The sequence below is a fragment of the Sarcophilus harrisii genome, chromosome 4 (genome assembly GCF_902635505.1).
Source record: "Sarcophilus harrisii chromosome 4, mSarHar1.11, whole genome shotgun sequence".
Classification (NCBI taxonomy): domain Eukaryota; kingdom Metazoa; phylum Chordata; class Mammalia; order Dasyuromorphia; family Dasyuridae; genus Sarcophilus; species Sarcophilus harrisii.
The window spans coordinates 279558722-279570155 of NC_045429.1; the positions used below are offsets into that span (position 1 = coordinate 279558722).

Below are 11434 nucleotides of genomic sequence, written 5' to 3' on the forward strand. Positions count from 1 at the left end.
TACCATTCACAATCCATCAACATCCCTTGCACTCACAATTTTTCCATGTCACCAACCCACATACTTCTGGTTCTTTAAGTAAAAACAATAGCTCCAGCCCACCAATAAGCTGTGGATTTTCACATTAAATGATGTAATTATTTCTTTTGAGGTGCCTAAGAGATAAAAAGTAAATCCTTATTTCCTTTTTTGTCTCCTTGACAATTTCCTAGATAAGTTGTAAATTCCCTAGCTTTTGGGCTTAACTTTTTTAAAAGAGGATATATACGATGATCAATTCTGATGAATATGATTCCTTCCAACAATGAAATGATTAATATCCATTCCGATGATCTTGTGATGAAGAGAGACATCTACATCCAGAGAGAGGACTGTGGGAACTGAATGTGAATCACAACATAATATTCTAACTCTATTTGATATTGTTTACTTGCATTTTATTTTCTTACTTATTTTCTTTCCTTTTTGTTATTTTTCTTGTGCAGCAAGAGAATTGTATAAATATGTTTACACATATTGGATTTAACATATATTTTAACATGTATAACATATATTGGATTGCATGACATGTAGGGGAGAGGGTGGGGGAAAGAAGAGGAAAATCTGAAACACAAAGATCAATGTTGAAAAATTATCCTTGTATATATTTTGAAAATAAAACGCTTTAAAAAAAGAGGGTATATATAATTAAAGCAAAGTAGGTGCCTTCTGATTGGGACATTAGATTGTAAGCTCTTCGAGGGCAGGGAGAGTCTTTGTTTTATTTGTATGTGCATTCCTAACTTAATGTTTGTTCGATGACTGCCTGACAGAAATTTTTTTTAAAGTGTTACATGAATGTAATATACTATCATAGTACTGTAAGCAATATGATTATGAAGAATTGGGGAGACTGATATGAACTGATGCAAAAGAAATAAGTAGAATCAGGGAAACAGTGCAAAATGATCATGCAGATGGAAAAAAGAATGATCAAAGGAAACTGAACTCTGTAGAGTACTATCTGGTCCACAGGGAGTTTAGAAAAACAGTTCTCCCTCTCTCTGCAGAGTTGCAGCATTATGGGTATGGACTATTGCATGTACTGTTAGACACTTTGGGGCTTGGGGAACTTTTTTTCCTCTGCCTTTAATAAATGTTTTTAATTGGACGGTTACCAGAGTACAAAAGGAGATAGAAATTAATATGATATAAGAACAAATTGCATCAACAAAGTAAAGTGTTTTTTAAGGGCTAAACGGTTTTTCTTATAAATCCTGGGGCAGCTAAGTGGCAAAATGGATAGAGCACCAGCCCTGAAGTCAGGAGGATCTGAGTTCAGATCTGACTCAGACACTTAACACTTCCTAGCTGGGCAACTCACTTAACCCCAATTGCCTCAGGAAAAAAAAAAAAAGGCATGATCCTCTGGGAGAAGAAAAAGGGAAGTTTACACTGGGAAAATGTAAGAGACGTAAAAACACAAAGGGGTACACAGGAGGTGGGGGAGAGAGGGGAAAGGGAGAGGGAAGGACAGAAGGGAGAGAAGAGAGAGAGGGAAAAAAGGAGGAAAGGACAGAGAAGAGAAGGAAAGAGAGAAAGGGAGGGAAAATAAAAGGGAGAAAGAAGAAGAGAGGAAATGGAGAGAGAAAAAGAAGAAAAGAAAGAGGGGAAGGAAAGGAAAAGAGAGAAAGAAGGAGAGAGGAAAAGGGAGATAAAAAAGAGATAAAAGGAAAGAGGGAAAGGGAAAGAAAAAGGAGAAAGAAAGGGAAAGGAAAAGGAAGAGAGAAGGAAGGAGGAAAAAGGAAAGGGAGAGAAGATGAAAAAAGAGAGAAAAAGAGGAGGAGAATGGAACAGAGACGGATAGAAAAGGGAGAAATGGAACGAGAGAGTCTGGACAAAGAAACTTGGAAATGGAATACACATTTGAATCCCTGAAGAGAATTCTCAGTGTCCATGTAGTCCCTCCAAGGAACCATGAACCACCCACACCACCACCAAAAGAAGAGGAACCAGATGAACACATAAACCAACATAAAGACACAGACCCATGGGGAGTGGATGGAGACATACTAGGAACTGGAGGGAGTCCAGCACAGCAAACATATGGCTCTTCCACCACCACCCCAAGAAAGGAGGAGCTGTTACTACATAGAGATGGGAGGAAAGGAAGGGTTGGGCACAGTTGGGGCCATGATGTGAAGGAGCAATATGAATCTATTTGTATGTGAGTCATGAAAGCTTTGTGGGTCCGGAGGGAAGGACTCTATCAAAGTGGGGGGAGGGAAGAGTGATACTGGATTCCTTAATAATCCTTTTTATTTTCAATTGGAAGATTTCTACCTAGAGTAATACTGTAAGTATTTAGGTCCCTGGACAAGATAAAGCTCACCAGAAAAAATGAAAGCCTAATTAGTTTCCCCTTGTAGGAAACTAAAACCATCATAAAACTGGATACTTAGCAAGGAGTCCAAGCAAGTGTGTGCTGGTAAATATTTAACAACCAGCTCTCTGGGGGGGAAATGTACCACAACAAACATAAATTTAATCTGCATTTTAACATCTCCCTCATTTCCTTAAATCTAGGCAATCAACAAAACAATATGTATTAAACTCTGATTTGTAGTATCTTCTTATTTCCAAGCTACAAAAGTGCACACAAAAAATTTAATAATCCACTCCCTTGAGCCACTACAAAACTGGTTCCAGCACACCCTTGAGTCTAGGCAAGCATCCCTTCTGGTGGGCCCCATCCTTCCTAGGGAAGTCCGGACAATGCTTTAGATTCCTAGGCAAAGTGGATGTCTACCAGAAAAGGAAAAAAAAAGATATCTTAATTATTTATGAGCTTGTGTGTGAACCTTATGTATTTTTGATGAGTTAAATAAAACATATCCTGGTTTTAATACTTTGTTAGCCTGGGTGCTTTTAGGGAATTGTGGACTTAATAAGAGACACAAACCAAATTCTTATGTTTTCAGGGAAAACTCTATGAACGAATCAAAAAACACATAAATTATTGAGAAGTTTTCCACCACCCCCAAGATTGAACCTAGTCAGTAGAAAGATGGGGTTATTTGATTTTTGTCTGTTTTCTCAGCACCCAACCACATGCTTAATAAATGTGTGTTAAGCTGAATGAAATCAAAGCCAGTTCTGGGGAGTTGAGAGTTGCAGTCCTAAATCAGAGGGCACTTGTTTGAATTCCCTTGTCTTTTTCCTTGGTTAGGGGAGTCAAAATGAGTAGGTAGGAATGTGGGTAGTACATTGTGACCTCCAAACCTGATTGGCTGAAAGTGAGCCTAGCATTGTAAGGATGGGCAAATGAGCTCCAGGCAGAGCCCCCAGGCAGGTGAATCCTGTATCAGTAGTAATTCCAAAGCTTTCTAGTGTCAAAAAGGACATTCTCTTCGGGCCCTGCAAGAATCTTGGCACCAGGGAAATGTAGTTAAAGATTAGATTAGAAAGCTCAGGCACCACCCAGTCTGGAACTGGGTAGTTTTCTTTTATGAGTGCTTCTAATTACCTTAACCTGGTGTGTTATTTCTGACTGTATATATTCTTTTCCCCCTTGTAAATAAATTCTAGAAAATCCACTGTCATCGTCTGGAGTATGTGGAGCCAGGGAAAGAAAAGAGAAAGAGGACGTCAGACTCTGTGCAATTACACTGATGATGACAGCAAGAGCTGCAGAAAGGAGAAAAGACCATTAGGAATTCAGGACGGGATGATGTAGTGGAAAGAGTATGGGATGTGAAATTGGAGAAGCTGGACTCAATACCCATCGTCCCTACTTGCTTCCCCTCACTCAGCTTGTTTCCTCTTCTATAAAATAAAGAGGTCAGAGTATGCTTTCTTGCTCTAAATTCTATAAACCTGCACATGGATAGTTTCTAAGGTCCCTTCTAGATAAATTTTAATCCTGTTGTAAATGTAAATCCTATCTTCTTTGAACCCAGGGATCAAAGACTATCAGACACGAGAAAAGTCCCCAGGACTGGTATATTCATCAGGAGATGTAGAGAAATTAGTAAAAGATGAAAATCCTGCAACCAAGAGCAAAATCCCTTAGAATGGGATCCCAGTGAGGTGGGGACTCCAATAATGAACTAGAGACAAGAAGACCTGATTTTGAATCCTGCCTCGGACACTAACTAGTTATATGATTCTGGGCAAGTCATCTAGTCTCTCTCTTCTTCAGTTTCCTCATTTGTGAAAGGGAGATATCAAGGTTATTGTGAAGATAAAATGAAATAATATTTGTAAGGTTTTTTTTGCACAGTCCAGCCACATAATAGGTGATTAATAAATGCTTGTTTCCTTCCTTCCTCCTTTCTTTCCTTCCTTTTTCCCTCTCTTCCTCCCTCCTTATATCTTTCTCCATTCCTTTTTCCTTCCTTTCATCCTCCCTCTACCCCTTTCTTCTTTCCTTCCTTCCTTTTCCTTTCTTCTTCCTTTCCTTTCTTCTTTCCTCCCTAAATTCCTTCTTTCCTCTTTCCTTCTCTCTTTCCCTCCTTCCCTCCTTCTATCTTTCTTCTTTCCTTTCTTCCTTTTTCTTTCCTTCTTTCTTCCCTTCCTCATTCCTTTCCTTTCTATTTTCCTTTTTCTCCCTTCTTTCTTTCTTTTTCTTTCCTTTCTTTCTTCTATCTTAGCCTGAAATATATGTGAATTTGCCCTTACTAGTAGGCTACAAGAATACACATTGTCAGTATCTAATCCAAAACGTAGAACTGTCAGTCATGAATGACTCAAGGGTCCATACTATATGATGATAAAAAGCCTTCTAATTAACTTAGGAACTGAAAGGAATAATAGTCAATAGAGGCAGAATGTATATATAAAAGATTCAAGTGTAAAATCTTGTTCTCTTCCTTGATTGATTTCAAGGAAGAATTGCTGTGAACCACCAAAGAGGGGGAGGGACAGCTGATTGTTTATTCACCCTCCCCCTACCTGGCTACCATGTGTCCTTGACTATATGGTGCCAATCTTGTGTGTGTGTGTGTGTGTGTGTATTTATTCTTCCCTGATCTTAGGTAAATTAATGTTTCCTGATAGAATCAACCAAGTTATGACTTTCCAAGCTTCAAAAGGTCAAAAGAGAGAGACATTACGGACACTAGACATTTTAGCAAGTGGAGCTGGTGGCCAAGACTGCCCTAGCTGATAGCAGCAGCAGCAGCAGTTGAGTCTGCCAAAGGGCCAGCTGAGCAGCCCTGCTTGGCCCAACTCAGCAATGGATCAGTCTGACAGCTGAGATACCATGTCCTGAAAGGAACTAGCCCCACTGATGGAGGGAGAAACTCATCTATCACCATGAGAATGCCCCAAAGGAACTTGGTAGGGATTGCAGCAAAGGGGAAGGCGAGAAAGACTAACAAGGCCAGGAATCACAAGGAACCTATCAGTCCTCGATGTGTATCCAACTACCTCTATTACATGAAATTTGAGTTCACTTCTTTCAGGGACTTTGTGTATGTAAGAGAAGAGTGCACCCCTGCTTTGGAGGGAGGAGGAATATGCAACTTCCTTCCTTGTTATCTCTTCTTAGTAAATGACTCTCTTGCCAAACTAATTGATGTCAACTTGCAAACTGATATTGGAAGGAACCCACAGGATAGGGACATGTGAATTAACAACAGGATTAGAAGCACTACTCAGTGTTATCCCCTAGGACCCTAAGAGGAAGAGGAATTATCTACCCTCTAGGAACCCAACCTGACAGGAAGAATGGGAATTGGGAAAATACCTCTGAGGGAGGGGGCACACACAAAATTATAGTATTGGAAGAGAAAAGTCCAAACTAATATTTGGATACTGTAGGATCTGTGATTTCATCAGTATGGGCATTTCCTGGTGTGAGAAACTCACTCCACTAAGCAGATCACAATCCATTATGACAGAGCAGATAAATCCAGTGTTAAGTGTTGCCCAGACTTACACAATTTGAACACCTAAAATACCATCACCTACATACACCCTACTGTCCAATGTGTACCTGAACCAAAATTCCCTCTACACCATCCCCCACAAGGGCCTTGTGGCTTCACATAAAAACAGCCAAATGATAGGAAGATGACTAGCTCTTGAAGCAGTCCATTATACTTTGAGATAACTCTAGTCTGGAAGTTTGTCTCTTTTAATCAAATCTAAATAGACCTTTTCCAACTACAACCCATTGTTTATAATTCTGTCTTTGAGAGCCAAACAGAACATATTTAATCTCTCACATGGCAGACCCTTCAGACACTTAAAGAAAATTGTTATTTTTCTCTTAATCTTTTTTACTCTACCCTCTTGAGCTAATTGCAAGGAGGAACTGAAATCCCCAGGGACTTGGCTGGTATCAGCAGCTCCTGAAGCTCAAGGAGGAATCTTTGCAGATAGACTGATGGACATGGAACATAAGACTGATGTGACAAATACACAGCAATTCACCTCTCACTCCATAGTCCCAGGTCAGCTGCCTTTTCCAAGTATGAAGTCATAGCATCTCAATATGCTGCCCTAAATACTTTTGAATCAAAGAATTTAGAGCTAAAAGAAACTTTAGGGAATTTCGGTTCCATCATCCAACAAAGAGGAAAGCTGAGGTTCTGAAAGACAAGTAAAATGGTACTGTGAGAGAGAGAAGAAGAAGGAAGAGGAGGAAGAGAGGAGGAGGAAGAAAAGGAGGAAGAGAAAGAGGAGGAGGAAGAGGAAGAGGAGGAGGAGAAGGAGGAAGAGAAAGAGGAGGAGGAAAAAGAGGAAGAGGAGGAAGAGGAAGAGGAGGAAAAGGAGGAGGAGAAGAAGGAAGAAAAGGAGGAGGAGGAAGAGGAGGAGGAGGAGAAAAGAGAACTGAATAAGATTTCATCAGGACCTGAGCTCAAAGGCTACCTGAGACGTTAGCTGGATAAGTCTTTTTATCTTATCTTTTTCTTTATCTTATCATTTTTTTATCTTATCAGTTTTCTTTATCTTATCATTTCCATAAAATGGAGGTAAAAATACTTGCTGGACAGTGCTTTGTCAAGCATGATAGATTTACCATTATCAAGTATCTTTCCCAAGGTCATACAGTTATTAAGTTGCAAAATCAGAATTTGTGGAGGTTTTCTTGGAGGCAGCCTTAGTCTCAGTTGAAATAAATAATTATTCCAAAATCGCAGCCAGCTGGTAAAAATGCAAACGTTTATTTCTCCTTCCAAATTAGCCCTGTTAGTTGAGGCCTATCTCTCTGCCTGGCTCCAAGAGATCTTGCAGCGTTGTCCTTGGCTTCTGCCTCTGCTTTCTTCAGCCTCCAGCCAGCACCAACTCGTGGCTTCTCAATCTCCAACTGAGGCAAGTACCCTCCTGTATCTCCCAGAGTGCTCTATTTATGCTACTTCTCTGAGAGTGGGATTGTGGGATATCTCCCAGCATGCTCTCTGGCCCTAAGGAAGGTGTGAATTCAGATATCTCTTTCTAGACCCTGAATCTCCCAAACTGTGAACTCCATTGAGTTCTTAGATACTTATGAGCTCTCTAAAGGTATGAACACAAGCATTATTGTCTATCAGTATTAGCAATTTATCACCTTGTAAGGATTCACTCTAAGGTGTGAACCAATAAGCATTGTATCAATTCTATTGAGTTAACACCAGGATTCTGACATCACCCTTGAGTTTTCACCTTGTTTCGAGTTGAGTTGACACTAGGATTCCAACAAGAATTCAAACTCACAAACTGTGTCTGGAGAACTAGTATTCTCTAATATAATATGCTTTGAAATTCTAAGATTTTTTTTCTCATTAGGTGGTTTGTCTCTAGCTTTTTATCTTACATTCTTGAGGCCAGGATTTCTTTATTCTATTGCCCATGAAACCATCGTTCCCCAATAAAATCCAAGCTCCTCAGTCTGACAACTATAATCCTCCACAATATGTCCCTCTTAAAAAATATATGTTTATTTTGGTTTTAATTTATGGAATAAAACAAGCATTTCCATAACATAGTATTAAAAAAAAGATGATTGCACATGAAACTGAAAATCTATTGTATACTACTTTCTACTCTTAAATATATAATAAAATTATCTTGTAAATTTTTTTCCTTTCCTCCTCCCAATCTTTCCATGTATACATCACAATTGTCCCTTTCAAGTGTTCTTTTATGTTCTAGCCAAACTGGATGACTTTCCTTACTGGCTGCCATGACTTTGCTTACATAATTCTCTCTGCTTAGAACCACCCTGCTAGTCTCCTTTCTTTACCTGCACAGTCTAGGCCAATCCTTTGAGAACCAGCTCAAATGCCTCCTCTCTTCTGAAGCCCTCCCGAGACAAAAAGGATCCACCCCTCTGAAACCTCAAGAACCATATATAAAAAACTGGGGGACCTTTAGGGGCTACTTTTTATTTTGCAGGTATGGAAACTAGGGTCCAGGGAAACTACATTTCTTGCCTAAGTTGGTATCACAGGCAATATTTAAAGACTGATACTGCTCTAACTGCAGAATCAATGTTCTTTCCACTGTGCTCCACTGCCTGCCTTAGGACTCATCGAATTTTAGCTATCTTTCTCATTATCTGTGAACATCTTACCGCACCCCTCACCTCCAGAGTATAAGCTCCAAGAAGGCATGAACTATTTTTTGTTCATTTTTGTATTTTTCATGGTGACTTACCAATAGTAGGTGACCAATAGTGCTGAGTTGCCTACCTTACAATGTCATGGAGGTAATGTTGGGTTTATTAAAGATACACAAGGTCTTATGATGAGAAGAAGAATAACTCTTAAATTTGCATAGTTTGGTTTTTAAAATATTAATTGTAAGACTAATCGTGTGTGTGTGTGTGTGTGTGTGTAATTTTAAACTCCTTAAAGAGAGGTAGATGATGAAAAAAAAAATGTTTGTTGATTGATTTAAGCCCTCTTACTTCCTTTATTTCATTTGAACTTTACTGAATTATTTAGAGGTCGGCAAGATGTCCTTGTATCCCCATTTGACAGATAAGGAAACTAAGGACAAAAAAAATAATATTGTATCTCTTAACTTTTAGCACTAGTGTCCCTGTCTGAGCAAGCCATCTGGAAGCCTTCCTTATACACTCAGCAAAGGTCTCTGTCCCATCCCTGAAATTGCCCTGGGATGCCCCTCTCTTTCCCAATGAGGGTACCAGACCAAGGCAGCAATGATTCTTACTCACCAAAGTCAGTCCCACTGTGCTCACTGTCCTTCTTGCTATCCTAGAAGAGCTCTCTTGGGCCCTGAAGATGCTATGGAAGGCTGGAGCTGTTAGCAGCCCTGCTGTGGGCCACTTGTCACTTTTCTTGCTTAATTAACTACCTCTTCCGTTACTAAACCAGAAAATCTACTGCCTCAATCTAGAGGTTTTCCTGTTGAAGCAGCTTCTCTCTGTCCTTTGCTAATCCTGGCACATTCCACCATGGTACCTTATATTCTGTTTAATCCAGGGGTTCTGGACCTAGGATACCCAAAAGCTTGTCAGGATATGCTAGAAATATTTAGCAAATAATTATATTATCCTATTGAAATGACTACACTTCTTTTTGAAAAATTCTTAGATGCGTGTGTATGTGCACAGTAAAAGCTAGAATTTATTTTCTTCCTTTTCAAACAGGGCTTACAGAAAAGAAAGTTTCCTGAAGTCCACAAGGTATGGAGACTGTAAAGGTCAAGAACTCCTTTGTTGTTTGAACCCCTCAGTTTACAAGTGAGGGAATGATGTTCAGAGTGGGAAATGACCTTCTGGAGCTCACAGAGTTGGTTATTAGTGGAACCATGATTATAACCTAGGTTTAACAATCCTCTCTCTCAACCTCATCTAAAAAGGGATAATAAAGGGCATTTATTTATTGTTGGGAAGGGAGAGAGAAGCAAGGGCTCAGTTTATCCTTTGAAAAACCCAGATCATTTGAAGGTAATAGATACATTCCAAGACACTCCCAAGAGCCACCCAAGCCAGATTACAATGGATTGGGGAAATATTTTAATATATTTTGTTGAAAATGCAATAAAAATGCAAAAATACATAAATAATATTAATTTGATCTAAAACAATATGCAGTCCAGACAGAGGACTATGGGGACTGAATGTGAATTACAGCATAGTATTTTCACCTTTGCTGTTGTTGTTATTTGCTTGCTTGTTTTTTTTCTCTCTGTTTTTTTTAACCTTTTTTAATCTGCTTTCTTGTGCAGCACAATAAATATGAAAGTATTTTTAGAAGATTGCACATGTCTAACTTATATTGGATTATTTGTTATCTAGGGGAGGAAGAGGGAGGGAGAAAAATATGGAACACAAAGTTTTGCAAGGGTGAATGTTAAAAACTATCTTTGCATGCATTTTGAAAAATAAAATGCTATTAAAAAAATAAATCAATATGCAGGCCCAAAGTGATCTTTATGCATGGTTACTGACAATATTGGTATAGAGGAAAAAGCACTGAATTTGGTATCAAATGTTTTGGGTTAGAACCCCAGCTTTGTTACTACTTGTATAGCACTGGGAAAGTAATTTTGTCTTTTCTAGGCCTTTGTTTTCTTATATTTCCATGCAATTAAATTCAATAAGCATTTAAGTGTCTACTAGGTGCTAGATGCTAGGGATACAGATACAAAAATAATGAAGCCATCTCTACTCTCAAGGAACTTACAATAATAATAATAACAATAACTTTCATATAACTCTTACTATGTGTAGACACTGTGCTAAGTACTTTACAATTATTATTTCATTTGATCCTCACAATAACCCTGGGGAGTTAGAACTATTATTATCCACATTTTACAGTGATAGAAATTGAGGCAGACAGAGGTAAAGTAACTTGCTCAGGATCACACAGATACTAGCATGAGACTGAATTTAAAATCAGGTCTTCTAGACTCTGGGCCTGAAATGCTGAAGGAAATGACACAAAAATAATAAATAAAATAAGGAAGATAGAAGGAAGGAAGGAAAAGAAGGAAGGAAGGAAGGAAGGAAGGAAGGAAGGAAGGAAGGAAGGAAGGAAGGAAGGAAGGAAGGAAGGAAGGAAAAGATTATTTATTAAGTACATATTCCATGGCTGGTACTATGCAGAGGTAAAGTAACTTGTCCAGGATCACACAACTAGTCTGAGGCTGGATTTGAACGCAGATTTTCCGATTCCAGTTCCAATATTCAATCTCTTTCAAGACTAGCTACAAAAAACATCCATCCTGGAAGCTGAGCTCATGTGAATACAATGAGTTCTTGCGTAGTGGCTCTCTTAGCCTAGCCTTCCAGAGCTCTACACACCACATTCTGGGCCATCACTGGTTATCCTGCTTTTTGCTTTGCTATTGGACATCACAGACTCTGGAGGAGACTGAGGCTGGTGACTTTTTGAAGTTCTGCCTCACTTAAATCCAATTCATTGCTAAGTCAAAACATCACCTCGTGATGTCATTGATCCTCTCTGAAAACAAAGGATAAACAAAAACAGAAAAA

The 11434-nt window shown here is 39.0% G+C and overlaps 1 protein-coding gene across 4 annotated transcripts in view; it reads right to left on the minus strand.

Moving 5' to 3' along the window:
• The window catches only part of RAB44 (RAB44, member RAS oncogene family), a 66690-nt gene extending 57401 nt beyond the window's left edge, over positions 1–9289 (minus strand). For 2 of the 4 annotated variants that reach the window (XM_023502943.2, XM_031964970.1), the window contains exon 1: positions 9146–9288. The gene's annotated coding sequence lies outside the window, so the exon portion shown is untranslated. Of the gene's footprint in view, positions 1–9145 lie in introns of all 4 variants that reach the window. The other 2 variants (XM_031964969.1, XM_031964971.1) reach the window with 2 other exon arrangements.
• Positions 9290–11434: the final 2145 nt, after the last annotated feature.